At 37.9% G+C, this 18,251-nt stretch overlaps 1 non-coding gene across 1 annotated transcript; it reads left to right on the forward strand.

Moving 5' to 3' along the window:
- The first annotated feature begins 6,629 nt into the window (after window positions 1-6,629).
- Window positions 6,630-6,737, forward strand: LOC112804497 (small nucleolar RNA R71). Its single transcript, XR_003203111.1, has one exon. It is a non-coding gene; the product is annotated as a small nucleolar RNA R71 (small nucleolar RNA).
- The last annotated feature ends 11,514 nt before the right edge of the window (window positions 6,738-18,251 follow it).

Genomic DNA, 18,251 nt, shown 5'->3' on the forward strand with positions numbered 1-18,251 from the left:
CTTGAGATTGATAGAATTCCTGTAATACTATTGGAAGTTGCTTGTTCCTTAAGCACTTAGAAAAGAGTTAGCATGCATGTGTGCTTGTGAATTTCTAAACTTAATTTGGTGTGTGAACACCAAACTTAGTTCCTTGCCTAATTTAGCAAATTGAATACATGCAGAAACCTTGTGTGCTTTTTATTAAGAAACAACTATGGGCTAAAAAAAGACAAACTATGCATTAGAGGTTAGACCTCTGTCAAGTGAGTTCTCTAGTTGCTAGAGAAATGTTTTATCACTGAAGGGTTACAATGCACTCTTCAGCTGGAGTTTTTAGAGGAACACCAAACTTAGAGTCTTATATTCACCCTTGAGCTATTTTGGTGTGTGACACCAAACTTAGCTCCTCACACTACAGAAAACTCAAATTTAAGTTTTTATTGAGAAACTTATGAAAAGAGAATTACCACAGGTTGGGTTGCCTCCTAACAAAGCACTTTTTTTAGCGTCACTAGCTCGACGATTCCTTCCTTAGTTGAGGTTATAATTCTGTTTGGAGGTTTCCCCCATGCTGCCCAAGTAGTGTTTGAGTCTTTGTCCATTCACAATGAATTTCCTCTTTGAGCTTTCTTCCATGATTTGTATATGTCCATAAGGTGAGACTTTTGTAACTAGAAAGGGCCCTGACCATCTTGATTTGAGTTTCCCAGGAAAGAGTTTCAGCCTGGAGTTGTAGAGAAGCACATATTGTCCTTCTTCGAAACTTCTTGGTGCTAGGTTGAGATCATGTCTACTTTTTGCTTTTTCCTTGTAGATCTTGGTATTTTCATAGGCGTGAGACCTAAATTCTTCCAATTCTTGCAGCTGTAAGATCCTCTTTTCACCAGTAGCTGTGCTATCTAGGTTCAGTCTCTTAAGGGCCCAAGAGGCTTTGTGCTCCAGCTCTAATGGCAAGTGACAGGCCTTTCCATATACCAGTTGATATAGGGACATTCCAATTGGTGTTTAGAAGGCTGTCCTGTATGCCCAAAGAGCATCATCTAGCTTCTTCGCCCAGTCCTTTCTTGATGTCCCCACAGTCTTCTCCAAGATCCTTTTTAACTCTCTGTTAGATATCTCGGTTTTCCCACTTGTTTGGGGATGATAAGGTGTGGCAACCTTATGCTTCACCCCATATCTTAGGAATAGGGTCTCCAATGGTCTATTGCAGAAATGACTCCCTCCATCACTGATGAGGGCTCGTGGGACTCCAAATCTGGTGAAGATATTTTTTCTAAGAAAGTTTATGACTACCTTGTTGTCATCTGTTGAGGTTGCCACGGCCTCCACCCATTTGGATACATAGTCCACTGCCACCAAGATATACTTGTTCGAGTATGAGGGTGGGAATGGTCCCATGAAGTCGATCCCCCATACATCGAACAGTTCAAGCTCTAGAATGTATTGATGTGGCATCTCATTTCTCTTAGGCAGATTGCCAGCCCTTTGGCATTCATTGCAGCTTCTCACCAATTCCTTAGCATCCTTGAAGATAGTGGTCCAGAAGAACCCACATTGCAGTACTTTTGCGATAGTCCTTTCTCCTCCAAAATGACCTCCATAGCTAGCACTATGATAACTCCACAGGACCTCTCGTCCTTCCTCTTCTGAAATGCACCTCCTAAGGATTCCATCTGAGCATTTCTTGAAGAGATAGGATTCATCCCAAATGAAATACTTAGCATCATTGATGAGTTTTCTTCTTTGATGTTTGTTGATCCCAGGGGGTAGGTCACCAGCTACTTTAAAATTGGCAATATATGCAAACCAAGGTGCTTTGTGAACCAACATTAACTGTTCATCTGGGAAAAACTCATTTACACTTGCATCATGCGTAGCATCCTTCTCACAAGGAATTCTGGATAGATGATCTGCTACCTTGTTCTCCACACCCTTTTTATCTCTAATCTCGATGTTGAATTCCTGCAACAATAAGATCCATCTAATTAGTCTTGGTTTTGATTCTTGTTTGGCAAATAGGTATTTGAGTGCTGTGTGATCAGTGAAAACAATAACTTTAGAGCCAATGAGATAGGATCTAAATTTGTCAAATGCAAGAACTATTGCCAGCAACTCCTTTTCGGTGGTGGTATAATTTCGTTGAGTATCATTAAGAACCTTGCTGGCATAGTATATGACATGCACCAAATTTTTTTTCTCTGTCCTAACACTGCCCCAACTGCGAAATCAGATGCGTCACACATCAGTTCAAATGGTAGATTCCAATCAGGTGGGGTGATGATAGGAGCTGAGGATAGCCTCCTTTTCAGGTTTTCAAATGCTAGCATGCACTTCTTATCAAAGATAAATGGTGTGTCAGACATCAGGAGATTGCTTAAGGGCTTGGCTATCTTTGAAAAATCTTTAATAAACCTTCTATAGAAGCCAGCATGTCCCAAAAAGCTCCTAATTGCCTTGACATCACTTGGTGGAGGTAATTTTTCAATTAGCTCCATGACAAACCCCAATTTGACGGTTTGTTTTGTATTGAATTTAGAGTATTTTTGATAACCTTTTGTCACATTTAGCCTATGAATTAGCATGGTTTTGTATCTCTCCCATATTTGTGCTTAAGTGTAAAAACATGCTTTTCAATCCTTATTTTGATGAATTCTAATTTCTCTTTGATTCCATAAGATGCCTTGATGTGTTCGCTAGTAATTACAGGATTGGAATAGGCTAGGCATGGATCAAAGGAAGCAAGGAAGGAAGCATGCAAGTGGAGAGAAGCACAAAAAGCCAAAGAGTTGATCTCGGCCAAGCACGCGTATGCGCACAAGGCGCTCGCGCGCACATCGCAGAATTAGCTAGAGACGCGCACGCGCACCGTGCGCGCACGCGTCGTGGTCCGCACGTGGTTCTTTTATTGCAACACGTGCCTGGCGATTTTGGAAGGTTTCAGCAACCAACTTTGGCGCCAAAATGCATTTAAGAGCCAAGGATTGAAGGGGATTGACACATATTCACATCCATAGACTAATTTTAGATCCTTAGGTAGATATTTTTAGTTAGTTACACTTGTAGAGAGAGAAACTCCAACTTCTCTCTAGGATTCATCTTCATTTTCTCAATTCTCAACCATTCCTTGGTGAGATCTATTACAACACTCAATTTACTTTGTTCATGTTGTAGATCCTCTTCTCTAATCTCATTAGTGTTTGTAATTGTTCAATTCTCATAAGTCTTAGATTCAATTTTGTTGTTATTGGATTCTATTGATTCATTGAAGATTTCATTTTTCATTGTTGTTCATTGTTGATTGTTGTTAATCTCTTGTATTGAATTGCTTTGATTCTAATTCTCTTCTCTCCATTTTACTATGCCTTTCATTCTTGCTCTCCAAGTGTTTGAGAAAATGCCAATTTTAGATATGGAGTAGTATCCTCTCACTTGGCCTAGTAGTTGAGTCATTGGAGACACTTGAATAATGGATGTCAATTGTTGATTAAGAATTGAGAATTGCTAATTGACTTGGAGTGCACTAAAGCTAGACTTCCCTAGGGTAAGACTAGGACTTGTGACTCAAGTTAGTTACTTTTACTTGACTTTCCTCTACAATTAGGGGTTAACTAAGTAAAGCAACACTCCTTAGTCATCACAATTGAAGGAAGCTATAGTGATGGAACTTCCAATGTTCAACCTTGGCCAAGGCTTTTAATATTGATTGATTGTTGTTTTCTTTTATTAGTACTTTTATGCCACACTCTTTAAACCACAAAAGACCACTTAACCAATAACATGCATCCTTGTAGCATTCCTAGGGAAGAACGACTCGGGACTAATACTCTCGGTTATAGATTGTAGATTTGTTTGATGATGGATTTTGCGTCGATTTAGACTATACTACGATTGATTACTTGATAATTTCTATACCGGCAAAAATTCATTCGTCACTCCACCTTAGCTCTATCTACCTCAATTCCTTGGTTAGAAACTTTATGGCCAAGGACTATTCCATCTGTCACCATGAAGTGACATTTTTCCCAATTCAAGACCAAGTTGGTCTCTTGACATCTTTTTAATACCAAGGTAAGATGGTTTAGGCAATTAGGAAAGGAGTCTCCGAATACTAAAAAGTCATCCATGAAAACTTCAATGAACTTCTCTATCATATCTGAGAAGATGGAAAGCATGCAGCGTTGAAAAGTTACAGGTGCATTACATAGCCCAAATGGCATGCGCCTGTAGGCGAACACTCCATATGGGCAAGTGAATGATGTTTTCTCCTGGTCTCTTGGATTAACCACTATTTGGTTATATCCTGAATAACCATCTAGAAAACAATAATATGCATGTCCTGCAAGTCTTTCCAGCATCTGATCCATGATGGGAAGTGGGAAATGGTCTTTTCTTGTGGCTTCATTGAGCTTTCTGTAATCAATACACATCCTCCATCCTGTGACAGTTCTTGTAGGGATTAGCTCATTTCTTTCGTTGGGTACTACAGTGATTCCTCCTTTCTTGGGGACCACTTGGACTGGACTGACCCATGGGCTATCCGAAATTGGGTAGATTACTCCTCCCTGCCATAGCTTCATGACTTCTTTCTGCACCACTTCTTTCATAACTGGGTTTAACCTCCTTTGGGGTTGAATGGAGGGTTTGGCATCGTCCTCCAACAGTATCTTATGCATGCATATGACCGAACTGATTCTCTTCAAGTCAGCAAGTGTCCAACCAATGGCATCCTTATGCTTTTGTAAAACTTGAAGCAACTTTTTCCTCTTGTTCTTGGCTTAGGGCTGAATTTATAATCACAGGATAGCTCTTATTTTCTTCTAAGTATGCATACTTGAGAGTGGGCGGCAGTGCCTTTAGCTCAAGTTTGGGTGCTTCTTTTCTTTCATCCTTCCCTTCTTGAACCTGCATTTTAGCTGTTGCAGCTTCTTCACTTGATGCTAATTCCTCTTCTTCTATTAACTCCTCAAGTTCTTCTTCAAGAAGTTCTTGCACCACAGCATCCACTGAGTCCAACCTCATACATTCTCCCAATGAGTCTTGTGAGTAACTCATAGTCTTGAACACATTGAATATCATTTTCTCCTCATGTAATCTAAGGACAAGTTCACCCTTTTGTACATCAATGATGGCTCCCGCAGTCGCTAAGAATGGTCTCCACAGGATGATGGATGTCTTAGCTCCTTCCTCCATGTCTAATACTACGAAGTCTGCTGGAAAAATGAAGTCTCCCACCTTCACCAACAAGTCTTCTACTATTTCGTGGGAAAACTTGAATGACCTATCTGCTAGTTGCAGGGCCATTCTTGTTGGTTTGGCTTCCTCAATCCTCATTTTCTGTATCATTGCTAAGGACATCAAATTTATGCTAGCTCCTAGGTCACATAAAGTCTTCTCTACTGTGATTTCCCCTATGATACAAGGGATTTAGAAGCTCCCGGGATCCTTCAATTTCTGGGGCAATTTGTGCTGGATGATGGCGCTGCATTCTTCGGTGAGTACCACAGTTTCATTGTTCTTCCAGCTTCTCTTCTTGGTCATCAGCTCCTTCAAGAACTTGGCATAGAGCGGCATTTGCTCTATTGCTTCTGCAAAGGGTATGTTGATTTGTAGTTTCTTGAAGATTTCCAAGAATCTTGAGAATTGGTTGTCCTCTCCCTTCTTCTTTAATTGCTGGGGGTATGGGGCTCTTGAAATGCATGGTTTCAGTACTTCTCCTTCTTGGTGTGACTTAGGAGTGGTGACTTGCGTTTCCTCTTGTCCCTTTTCTTCTTTATCCGAACTCTTCTCTGGTGGGTTTTTATGGGTTTCTCTCAATTCCTTCCCACTTCTGAGGGTGATAGCCTGACACTCCTCCCTTGGAGTTGAATTGGTGCGGCTGTGAGTAATGTGATCAGGGGCTTGCTTGAATAGGTAGTCAATTCGTGTTTCAAGTTTCTTGATGGTAGCATCTTGATTTTGCATATTGGATCGCACTTCTTCCCGGAAGACTTTACTGTCTTGAATTTCTTGACAGATGCTTTCAAGTAGAGTCTCAATCTTGGAAAGTCTATCCTCAGTTAGTGATGGTGGATTGGGATTAGGTGGTTGAGAAGGGTGGTTAGGTGAGTGTTGATAGGATCTCTGTGAGGTATGTTGGTGAGTTGCATTGTTGTTGAAATTGTGGTTGTGGCGTTTTTGGTCTTGGCCTTGGTCTTATTGATTCCCCCACCCAAAGTTGGGGTGATTTCTCCATCCAGAATTGTAAGTTTTGGAGTATGGATCATGGATTTGTCTAGGTGAGTTCCCAACGTAGTTGGCTTGTTCCAGTCACCTTCTTCCCCTGCATTCACTCCTTCTTGAGCTGGTGATGAAGTGATGACTGCTGCAACTTGATTTTCCTCCACCTTCTTGGTAAGATCTGCTAGCTGCTTGGTGATCATCTTATTTTGAGCCAGCAATGCATCCATGTAGTTTAGCTCCATTACTCCTCGAGTGTTGCTTCTTTCAGAAGCATAGAAGTAGTCATTCTCAGCTACCGTCTCAATGACATCTATGGCTTCTTCAATGGTTTTCTTCTTGTTTAGAGAGCCCCCTGAGGAATGGTCTACAGCCTTCTTTGACTTATAAGAGAGACCTTCATAGAAAATGTGAAGCTGAACCCATTCATTGAACATGTCTGGTAGGCATCTTCTTGTTAAGTCCTTGAATCTCTCCCATGCCTCATAGAGAGTCTCACCATCTTGTTGCCTGAAAGTTTGTACCTCAGCTCTCAGTCTGTTAATTCTTTGAGGAGGGTAGAATCTTGCCAAAAACTTGTTCACCACTTCTTCCCAATTTGTTAAGCTCTCCTTCGGGAAGGATTCAAGCCACTTGGATGCTTTGTCCCTGAGTGAAAAAGGGAACAAAAGCAGCCTATAGACATCCAGATGGACTCCATTAGACTTCACTGTTTCACATATTCTCAGGAAGGTGGTTAGATGTTGATTGGGATCTTCTTGGGCACTTCCTCCAAATGAGCAGTTGTTCTGAACAAGGGTGATGAGCTGGGGTTTTAATTCAAATTTGTTGGCATGTATAGTGGGCTTTTAGATCCTACTTCCACAGTTTCCTAGATTTGGATTGATGTAAGAGCCTAGAACTCTCCTTTCTTGCCCAGCATGATTTGCAGGGCCTTTTCTGGCACAGTTGTGAGCTTCTCCTTCATGGTTATTTTCCAAGTTCTCCTCCATGTTTATTTCAAAATACTCTTCCTGGCAAGTATACCGAATTATCGTCAAGTAAAAACTCACAATAGAGTGAGGTCGAATCCCACAGGGATTGATTGGTCAAGCAACTTTAGTTGGAAGAGTATGCTAGTTGAGCTAAACAGAGTATAGTTTGAGAATTGCAGAAAATTAAATGGCGGGAAAGTAAATAGCAAAAAATAAAGTGCAGAATCTTAAATGGGAACTTGGGAAAATGAGCATGGAAATAAATGGCAGAAGGTAAAGAGAATGGGTAAGATCAGAAATGGGGAATTCATTGGGCTCAGGAGATGTTGTATTCTCTGGATCAAGTTTATTTTCATTTCTCCCTCAATCAATGCATCTATTGATCTCCTAGGCAATATTAAGTGATTGGATCCCAATTCCTTAGCAATCCAATCTCTCTAAGCTTGAACAATTGCCCAATTCCTTGATTTAATTGCTCATGGGAAGAGATGAAGTATGGTCACTGATTATACCACATGTATATTTCCAAATCAAAGTGTTGGAAGGATTACATGTCACTATATTCGCCCAGACCCCAATTTGGTCCAACATGAGAAAGCATTTCTAGCATGATCTCCTCATTCCTTTTCCAAGGCTCAGAGGAGACCCAATTATGGAGAGTTTCTTTTTCAAGACAACTAACCAATTAAATTAAGATCGAAAGCTTTCTAGCAAATCAAAAGAGAAGAAAGAAGAAGAAGAATGAAAACTATAATTGATCCATCAAACTACAATAGAGCTCCCTAACCCAATGAAAGAGGTTTAGTTGTTCATAGCTCTAGAAATGGAAAATGGCAAAAAAGAATACATGCTTCAAAATTCAGAAAAGTAAATATACAGAGGGTAGTTCTCTAAAGTGCCAAGCTTTTTCTATAGTTCAAAATTACTCTTATATATACTACTCTTCTTGATCTTCTAGTGAGTTCTGCAAGTCTTGGATGTGGGCCTGAGATCTTGAGTTGAAGCAGTTACAATCTTTAGTGGGCTCAGCTTGCAGAAAGGTGTGAGTTAGGCATGGGCGTTAATGATGTTAACGTTAAGTGAAATTGTGGGTTCGAGAATGTTAGTGGCAATCACCTTTTTCACTAATGTTCCAACCCCATATAGTCTACGTTAACTTCAACGTTAGTGGCACTAACGTGACTACTAACGTTGCCTTATGAACCTTCGCAAGAGTTATTGGGACTTACCTTTCCCAATAACGTTGCCTTATGCCCCCTCGTTCCCTATCTTCAAGAGCGTTAGTGACACTTACCTTTGTCACTAATGCTCCAAACGCCCCTACTCTCCACGTTAGAGTTCACGTTAACTAGGTTAACGTGGCCACTAACGTGGTAGTGAATGCCATCTCCAACGTTAGTGACAAAGGTGAGTGTCACTAACGTTGGCTCATCAATCTTAGCTCCACGTTAACTTTCACGTTAATGGTCTTAACGTGACAACTAACGTGGGCAATGCTAGCTTGATCCAACGTTAGTGATAAAGCTGAGTGTCACTAACGTTGGCATTGTTCCTCCCTTCCACGTTAGAGTTCACGTTAACTAAGTTAACGTGACTCTTAACGTGGCTCATTGCCAATTCTTGGAGCGTTAGTGGTGTTCACGTTTACCCCTAACGCTGGAGCTCTCTTTATCTCCACGTTAACTACCATGTTAACCTAGTTAACGTGGCAATTAACGTGGGCTTATGATGGCTTCGCAGGCATTATTGGTGATCACTTTCCTCATTAACGTTGCAAGCTCATTCCCGTTCCACGTTAGTGGTCACGTTAACTAGATTAATGTGGCTACTAACGTGGTTCTTCCTTGCTTCCTTTGTCCTGAAATCAAGCAAATAAAGTGCATCAAAGCTCTAGCCAAAGTCATGAGATTATGCATCATCAATTTGTCATTCAATTCTTGCAAAATCCTTATGAAATCATGTAAATTTCACAATAGTTGCTTGAATCAAGGGGTAAGTGTATTTTCATCCAAAACTTGCCTTATTCACTAAGAAAATGCATGAAACTACCCTAAAACAGTGAAGAAAAGGTCAGTGAAACTGGCCTAGATGCCCTGGCATCATTCTTCATATGCCCATAATTGTCTTATCCCTACCTATGAGAAAAAAACTTCAACAAACACATCAGCAATTTTCAAAGAATGAATCATGACTTAAAATCCATAGACTAGTCCTAAGTATGCAAAATCTGTCTTCAGCGAGTGGTTTAGTGAGAATATCAGCTAATTGCTCTTCTGATTTAACAAATTTAATGCTAATATCCCCTTTTTGAACATGTTCTCTTATTGAGTGAAATCTCACTTCAATATGTTTAGTTCTAGAGTGTAAAACTGGATTCTTTGAAATATTAATGGCACTCATATTATCACACAACAAGGGAATATTTTCAGCATTTAGTTTATAATCACCAAGCTGCATTTTTAGCCACATAAGCTGAGAACAATAAGAAGAAGCAGCTATATACTCAGCCTCTGCAGTGGATAAAGCCACCGTGGGCTGCTTCTTACTTGACCAGACATTTATAGACTTTCCAATGAAACAACATATGCTTGATGTGCTCTTTCTATCAACTCTATCACCAGGAAAATCTGCATCACAATAACCAACTGCAGAAAAATCATCAATCTTAGGATACCATAAACCAAAATTGGATATGCCATGAACATATCTAATGATCCTCTTTACTGCTGAAAGATGTGACTTTTTTGGTTTTGATTGGAATCTTGAACACATTCCAACACTTTGCACAATATCAGGTCTAGAGGAAGTTAAGTACATAAGAGAGCCAATCATTCCTCTATACCTAGTCTCATCTACATCTTTCTCAGTTTCTCCCTTTTCAAATTTTGAATTGGGGTACATGGGAGTTCCCATGGGTTTGGCATTTTTCATACCAAATTTCTTAACTAGTTCCTTGGCATACTTCTCTTGATGAATAAAAATACCATTTTCAGTTTGCTTAATTTGAAGTCCAAGGAAAAAATTTTAACCCATCATGCTCATGTCAAATTCACCTGTCATGAGTTTTCCAAATTCAGTACAAAGGGATTCATTGGCTGATCCAAAAATAATGTCATCAACATAGATTCAGACTAGAATGAAAGAATCATTAGAGTTCTTGACAAATAGAGTAGTGTCAGTGGTGCCTCTTTGAAAAATATTTTTCAAAAGAAAAGAGGTAAGTCTCTCATACCAAACTCTAGGGGCTTGTCTTAAACCATAGAGAGCTTTAGATAGTTTGAAAACATGGTTGGGAAATTCTTTATTTTCAAAACTAGGTGGCTGTGCTACATACACTTCTCTATGTATCACACCATTCAAGAATGTACATTTCACATCCATTTGATATAGTTTGAAACCACAATAAGCAGCATAGACTAGAAGAAGTCTTATGGCTTCCATTCGGGCAACAGGGGGAAAGGATTCATCAAAATCTATTCCCTCTTCTTGGTCATATCCTTACGCCACCAATCTAGCTTTATTTCTAGCAATGCTTCCATCTTTACCAAGCTTGTTCCGAAATATCCATTTAGTGCTTATTATTTTCTTTCTACCTGGCTTTGGAACCAATATCCAAACTTGGTTCTTCTCAAACTCATGAAGCTCATCTTCCATTGCCTTTACCCAAGAAGGGTCATCAAGGGCTTCCTTGATGATTTGAGGCTCCAATTGAGAGAGAAGAGCAATGTTTATTTCTTCATTTGCTTTTCTAGTGGAGGAACGAGTTCTAACACCATGTGAGACGTCCCCAATGACAATTTTCTCAAGATAATTCTTTACGAATCTCCATTCATAAGGTCTAGAGGACTCGGAGGCAGATTCCATCACTAAGGGATTCAAAGAACTGGTGGTTTCAGGATTTTCTCCAGATTTATGAGACAAAACAGAATTGTCTCTTGCAGAATTTTTAGCAGGTGCAGTTTCTTATTCAATTTGCTCAGAATTCTCATTTTCATGATTTTGTGCCTTTTCATCATCCTTTTGAACATGATTTCTTGCATCACAATCTTCCAAAACACTTTAAACTAAGTTAATGTCACAAAATGTAACATGTATGGACTCCTCAATTATCCTTGCATCTTGATGATAAACTCTATATGCTTTACTATTTGTAGAGTAACCTATAAATAAGCATTCATATGCCTTTAGATCAAATTTTCCCAAATTATCCTTGTTATTAAGAACAAAATATTTGTGTAACACCCCAATTACCATAAACTTTATCTCTAGCCATAAGGCAAAGGTTAATCAGAGGTTACGATAATTCTAAGGCTTATACATATTTATATATAGAAAGAAATAATATAATCTAGAAGCCTGATAAAGGAGTGAGCTCAAAAACAGAATTTCAGAAGCGTGAAACCTTCACACAAAACTAACGCACAAGATACAAGAAATAGGTGCAAGAGAATAAAACACATGTATAGATATAGTAATATAAACATAGGAAACTAGCCGCAGCTTACGGAGTTTAAGCCGACTAGTTATAATTAGAGAGATACAGAGTTTTAAAATCAAAACAGCTTATACATCCTATCTCTCATGTAAGCCTCTAAGGCCATAAAGATAAATATACAAAAGGTGAGAGAATACTAGGACGAAAGTAAAATAGAAATAATCAAGGAACAAACCATGCTCCGCTCTATCACCATATATGCAATCTCACCGAAGTAGATTATGGCCTACATCTGAAAAACGAGAACAAGGTATGGAATGAGAACTGGAAGTTCTCAGAATGGTAACAGTACCAAATGATGTAAGATGCAAGGCCCCGGGAGGCTGAAGGCAATCCTAGAACTCCACATCACATACAGATATTCAAGCTTAATGATATAAATAAATAAAGAACTTAAACCATAAACTGGGTTATCTAACTTAGGGGAGTTCTAACTAATACTAATCACACCGCTGTATCCCACAGCCTTTGCCAACCTAACCTCTGTGTGATCCCATCGCCACCGCCTACCTAACCTCCTATGCACCAGTCAAACACAATTAATGCAAGCAAATAAAACACAGATAATATTCATATACAGCAAATAGTTCAAAAAGCAATTAGGCGTGTTATACAATTAGGCAAACTCAAGTAAGCAAAGCAAGCAAGCATATAGAGGATGCGTATGATGAATGTCTATCCTATTTGGCTCGTGATATCACTTGTCGGTCTATAAATGCCAACCCGACACATTCTTTCAGATGTAGCTTTTCTGCCGCACCCACGGATATAGTGCCGGGCACACTCTACTGACCCACGGATATGGTGTTGGGCACACCGTATTCACCCATGGATATAGTGCTAGGCACACTTGCATGCATAACCCAAGGATATAGTGCCTGGCACACTCTTGTAGCAGAAAAGATTATCAATCATAATTCAATCCCAGGGACGTAATACCCTGCACACAATCATACTTAACCCAAGGATATAGTGCCTGGCACACTTTTCTCATTCAACAAGATCATCATTCCTCTTTAAGTTCTCATCATACTTAACCCAAGGATATAGTGCCTGGCACACTCTCAACATCAATCAAGATCATCATTTCTCTTCGAGTCCTCGACTCATCACAACCATCATCAATTCATAATTCTCCATTCCGAATCCCTCAGTTCATCACTTTCTCAATTCGTTGTCCGTAATCATCAAGTTCACTACTCTTCCTTCTCTCTCAACCAAACTCATCATCAATACACTAGAAACCTAAGCCTCCATTTGATAAACTTTTAATTAAAAACCCAAATAAACTCTCCTAAGATCTTCTCCCATGTTACAATGCTCAAAGATAAGCCCAAGAGTCTTAAAGTGGTGTTATAGAAGCTTACAACCTTGTCGGGAAGGTGGAATAGTTGAAAAAAAAGTTTAAAATTATGAAACAGGGTGTGTACGTCCGCACAGGGGTGTGCGTGTGCACAGGTAATAAAATTTATAAAGTCTATTCACTCGCACAAGCTGTGTGAGCGCCCCCAACAGACGACCCTTCCCGACTTGTGCGTGCGCACAGGGCTGTGCGTCTGCACAGGTCGTAATACTTCATTGATGTGTGCGCGCACCAGCCGCGCCAGTGCTCAAAACAGTAAGCCTTCCCTTGCATGTGCATATGGACAGGTCTGTGCACCCGCACAGGTCTAACTATTCGCAGGGTTGTACGTGCGCACAAGGCTGTGCGTCCGCACATATCAGAAAATCCTGAAATTCTGTAACTTTGTAGAATTTCAGATTTTCAACACCAACTTTGAATGATCATAACTCCCTCTACAAAAATTTGTTTTCCTCAAACTTTATATCAATTTAAAGGGTTTTCGAAGATCTTTATATCTAGATAAGGTTCATCAGATTTTGAAAACCGAGGCAAAAGTTATGATCAGACAAAGTTCACAAAAACTAACTTTTACCCCAAAAACCACATAACCTCAATTTTAACCAAAACTTAATCCAATACCAATTCAATCACATTTCAACCATACCTAAAACAGCCCAAATTCATACAAACACTACCTCAACCATTTGCTCAATCACACAACCTTCTAAACTATTCAACCATTCAAAAGTCCAATCTTATATCTCATGCCATTCCCTTAATACCACCATTCAAATTCTCAACATTAATCAATGCTACAAGTACCAATTCCTTTATTCCATTATCCTTATCCAATCCATTCAAATCATCAAACTACTTTACTCACTTAATTTCAACATGAACCATAATAACCAATAATCAAAATAATCATCAACGTCCAAAACCATCATAAACACTCATAATCATCACCAACTATCATCAACATCAACAATCACTACAAATCCTCATAAAACTCCCATCCTTCAACAATAATCATCAAATAACGTCAATTTTTAGAATTCATTATCAATATACACTCTCATCAACATCAACTCACATCATAATATTTCATTAACACCAATAATTCCCAACAATCCTCATTAACCACAATATTCATTATCAATCATCAATTAACATCAATCTCACTTCAACATATATAATTTTTTCAATCCCCATCAACATGCATACACCACAATATTAATTCAAACAACCATACATCCAATTCAATCCTATCCTATAGGCCACTAGCCTAAGTGTCCATGAACATTAGGTATTACATAAAGGAAACCAAAACCATACATTGGCCGATTCCAAAAACGTTCCCAACATCAAAACGAAGCCACCAAGCTTGCTCTAAAGCCTCAATTAACTCCAAGAAACACCAAAACTTAATCTAATATCACATATTCAAACCAACATCAAAACCTAAGATACACAAAACAACTAAACACAAGGGTGTAGTAAAACCTTACCTTACCCAATGTGATTAGGGGTAAAATCCAATATTTATCCGCTACTAGAGATCACCTAAACAAGCAAAACCACAAAACTTGCTCAAGAACTAAACTTAAAAATGTAGAACTGCTAGGGCATGAAACTGGAGAGTGAACAGAAAGTTTTTACCAAAAAAACTTAGATAGAAAGGAAGAGCTTGTCAAGAGCTTCGCGTGGCTGCAAATGGCTCATCAATCGGAGCTCTGGATCAAAAGTTATGGCTTCCAGAAGGTGGAGGTGAAAAGAGCACTCTCTCTTCTTCCTCTCCTCTCTAAAACCGCAGCCCTCTCTCTCTTAGAGCAGGAAAATAAGATCAAAGCTCATTAAATGAGCTTGTATATGTTGGGTCTTGGGTCCGGTTTGGGCCCAGTCTAACCCGTTAGCGTTCTTGGTCTGTTTGGCCCACTTTGGACTAAAACCTTTAAGATTAGTGCCCGGTTTTCAAATTCCAAAATTATTTTTTGTCCTTTCAAAACAATAAACCAATTTTCCAAAATCTTATTTTTCTAAAAACACAGCACTGGATAGACTTAAACCGGTTCGCCCGGTTTGGCTGCCGGTTCACGACTTTTCTCGGCTTTTCTCAGAAAATACATTTTCTGTCTCTGAAAAATTCACTGAAACCAAATTTCACATTTATATTTTCTAATTAAAATTTTTAAATTTTGAATCTATTACGAGCATTAAATTATTTTATTAAAATGGTTTTACGTGAAAACGTGGGTTCTTACATCCTCACCTCCTTAAAAAGATTTTTGCCCTCGAAAATCTGAGTTATGCAACATATCCCTATCAAAACGCCCTACCGTGTTGATGTTCCCTTTCTCCTTCCGCTGCGTCACTTTGATTATCATCATTACGCATCCGAAGGTTTTTTTTTTTAAACAATTACCAATTTTGTAATACTTTTTAAAACCTTTAAATCAAGTTCCATATAAATGAGTTCATTGTTAAAACTTTTTCAAAAGAGTCAAAAATCGTTTACTCGAAAGTCAACTACTTGAAATCATGGTTGTTCGCAAATAAAAACTTGTCAGTTTGAATTCCTTTCGATAAGATAATTTGGAAACCAAATTCACAAATGAACAAAATCAGAGAACTCACTTTTCTTTTTTTTAAACAATATCCTCCAAACCAAGAATTTCCGACGTAGTTTCAAAACCGAAGACTGCTTTTGTAACATTTCGCAAAGCGGTAACAACAAGTTTAATCTAAACCAGTTCATTATGAAAGCTTTTTTAAAAGGCTCAAAAATTCATTTGTTCTTAAATCAAAACCTTTCAATTTGAATCTCGTTTTGATAAGATAAATTATAAACCACATCACAAATCAAGAAAATCGTAAACCTCACTTTTTCTGTAAACCATATTATTCAGACCAACAGTTTTGATTTAATTTCAAAAGAAAAACATTTAAACCATAAATTTGAAAATCATGTTAGCCTTTAAAACTCTTTTTAACATGGTTCAAAAGTATACCAGTTAGAAACTGAAAATCATAAGTAAAAACCGCAAAAGAAACAGTAGGCACTTCTTCTGCCACCAGTGTTGAGTAGTACCCATCAACCGATATGCTGCAACTCTACAAACTGGTCACAAACCTAACATCCGCAGATTCTTCCATGAGAAACCAAACTCCCACAACTTCTCATAATGTTACACACTTACCGCTTCACCTTCCGTATCCACAAACAGGTCTTAAAGAACTAACGCATCGAATTACTATACCTAAAGATCGCACGTGACATCAAAATGATTCTCGAGTTTACTCAGAAAGATAAAAGATTTTGAAAAAGAAGGACAAACAGCAAGAATAATCTCTGTAAGAGTTTTGAAAGAACTACTGAATCTACAAGTAAACAAGGATGTACAATCGATGAAGAGTATTAGAAAGAAATTTAGTTTAACAACCTCAAGGATGACTCCTGAATCAGAGATAACCGATAGGAACACAAAAAGGATAAGCAAGACAGTGGTTTGAAACTAAATCAAGCTGAGTTAACAATTAAGTATGAAATCATAGAAGAATGTTAACTAAATCTAGTGATGACACTCTCAAGGTTTAAAATTTATGATTAAGTACACATAATACATTTGAATACATAAAAAAATGAAAAACTGTAAGAAGATCATCTCATGTGCTAAAAGAAAGGTATGTAACTCGCATTTCACAGAAAGGTGACAGAAACATATATCAAAACTGCAATATGGTTAAAAGAAACTAAATTGCATTTTGTCTAAATAGTTTCCAAGCAAAGGAGTGAATAGGTGAGGTTTGAAAAATGAAAGTCAAGTGGGTTAAGGCCAAACCAATTTTTCAAAAATCCTGAAAGACATTTAGGTACTCGTCCAGATAAAGGTATACACTGATATTGTGGCAAGGTTGTAAGAAAATCAAAGGTTTGTTCAAGAATTCTCAAAGTTTAAATTCAAACAAGCGTGTATGAAATTTTATAGCAAATATGTAACAAGTTAAACTTTATTTTGAAAAGGAAACTCCGTGGTAAAAATTTGCTTATCAGTCAGTTTCAAAACTTTATTTAAAATAGTGCATGCCAACTTCAAAAAAACTTTGTCAATTTAAAGAATAGCTATGGATGTAGTTTAAGCAAGAAAAATTGATTTAACTTTCTTAAGAAAAGAATCCAAAGCTTGATTTAAAAGTTCACATCAAGACTCCAAGGATACACTTGAAATCGCCATCACATAAGAACATTCAAGAATATTAAGATGTACTAAAAAAAGAAATCAGACCAAACAAGAAAGGATCTTAAATCAAGGGAGTTCAAACAAGACCCACGAAGCATGGGACACAAACAAGATTTCCATTGGCCCAAAATAAGGCAACACACATCAGGAAAGACAACTCAATCAACAGTGAAGTTTCAAGAAGGAACCTTTGACTAAAGAACGACAATTAAGAGGATAAACAACACACTAGATAGAAACAAAATTAAGCTAACTTAGAGGAGTATGAAATTCACAAGAGAAGGAAAACTGAAACTACTGGTGGTGTTCATAAAAGAAAAAGATTAGTTAAAAACAAAATCAAGTATCGCAACCATAGAAACAAAAGCTTAAAGAACTAGCCCATAATTGAGAGGAAAGGTATGAACCCAATATTTTCAAAAGAACAACAAATGTGAAAATAATGCATCATGCTAAATTAAAGTCAATTTGTCAAACGAAAACTAACTGGAATAAAATCAAAAAGCCTTTCCTTTAAGAATTTAAAAATACCTAAGTACCTAATCAAGTAGAGTTACGTATAGGAACCATAATAAAATTATTTTGAAAAGTCAAATTGTACTTAAGGTAAGTGTAGTTCCATAAACCAGTAAAAGAACACGAGAGGTATTAGAAATAAATAGTTTTTTAAATTTGCATAAGGAATTTTCAAAGTTTTATATAGATAAGTGTATATTAAATCAAAAGCGATTTTTATAAAAGTTTGAAAATTGGTTATAAATATAGTCAATCAAGAGAAAAATTGAATCACCATTTCTTTAAAAAAAAAAGAGGGACTAGAAGTAAGGACATAGAAAGGGCACACTGCATCAAGACAAGTTCAAAGTCATGTTGAAAAATTACATGGATCAAGAAAAAGAGTTCAAACAGAGGAAGACAGATACACCAAGGAATTCAACTGGCATATGCAATTTAGAATCAAAGAAGAATGCATATGAAAAGAAAATAGGATTGAAAATGCC

Source organism: Arachis hypogaea, chromosome 5 (assembly GCF_003086295.3).
Source record: "Arachis hypogaea cultivar Tifrunner chromosome 5, arahy.Tifrunner.gnm2.J5K5, whole genome shotgun sequence".
In the NCBI taxonomy this organism is placed as follows: Eukaryota; Viridiplantae; Streptophyta; class Magnoliopsida; order Fabales; family Fabaceae; genus Arachis; species Arachis hypogaea.